Source organism: Nannospalax galili, unplaced genomic scaffold, assembly GCF_000622305.1.
Source record: "Nannospalax galili isolate Female #2095 unplaced genomic scaffold, S.galili_v1.0 scaffold32, whole genome shotgun sequence".
Classification (NCBI taxonomy): Eukaryota; Metazoa; Chordata; class Mammalia; order Rodentia; family Spalacidae; genus Nannospalax; species Nannospalax galili.
The window spans coordinates 2,448,318-2,449,513 of record NW_008335297.1 but is presented as its reverse complement, the minus strand read 5'-3'; positions in this window follow the sequence as shown (position 1 = coordinate 2,449,513).

Below are 1,196 nucleotides of genomic sequence, written 5' to 3'. Positions count from 1 at the left end.
GGGTGGGGGGTGGGGAGGTGGGGAGGTGAGGAGGGGAGGTGAGGAGGTGAGGAGGTGAGGAGGTGAGGTGAGGAGGTGAGGTGAGGAGGTGAGGTGAGGAGGTGAGGAGGTGAGGTGAGGAGGTGAGGAGGTGAGGAGGTGAGGAGGTGAGGAGGTGAGGAGGTGAGGAGGTGAGGAGGTGAGGAGGTGAGGAGGTGAGGAGGTGAGGAGGTGAGGAGGTGAGGAGGTGAGGAGGTGAGGAGGTGAGGAGGTGAGGAGGTGAGGAGGTGAGGAGGTGAGGAGGTGAGGAGGTGAGGAGGTGAGGAGGTGAGGAGGTGAGGAGGTGAGGAGGTGAGGAGGTGAGGAGGTGAGGAGGTGAGGAGGTGAGGAGGTGAGGAGGTGAGGAGGTGAGGAGGTGAGGAGGTGAGGAGGTGAGGAGGTGAGGAGGTGAGGAGGTGAGGAGGTGAGGAGGTGAGGAGGTGAGGAGGTGAGGAGGTGAGGAGGTGAGGAGGTGAGGAGGTGAGGAGGGGAGGTGAGGAGGGGAGGAGGGGAGGAGGGGAGGGGAGGAGGGGAGGAGGGGAGGGGAGAGAGAGGGAAGGATGGAGGGAGGACATATAAGAAGAGGTTGTTAAGGGAAAAAAATGATAATTTAGATTAAAGATCTTAATTGGCATACCTGGGACTGGGTTTGTGGCTTAGTGTAAGAATATTTTACTAGCATGTTCACAGCCCTGAGTTCCATTCCCAGGACCATATACACACATCATAAAAATTTTCAGTGACTTTGTTTATAATTCTAAAATCAAATAGCACTTGTTTCTATGACATGGAAAGAACTAAATAAGTCAGGAGACGTCATAGAAAGAAAAGACTGGATGCCTCTCCTCCTTCCCCTTTATCTTTTGTGGTTCTAGGGGCTGTAAGGGCTGTAGCGTTCTACCACTGAGCTATAGTCTCAGCTCTCTCACAAAGTTCCCCAGGGTAGCCTTGAAATTGGGATCTTCCTGCCTCAGTCTCTCAAGTAACAAGGACTACAACAGGCTGAACCACCAAGTCAGAATTCAAAGTCACCTTCCTTGCAGGAAAGAGACAAGGAGACCATGCATGGTGGTGTTTGTCTTTAATCCCAAAACTCAGAAGGCAGAAGTAGGCAGATCTCTATGAGTTCACAGTCAGTCTGAACTGCATGAAATTTCCAGGTCAGCCTGAATGATGTA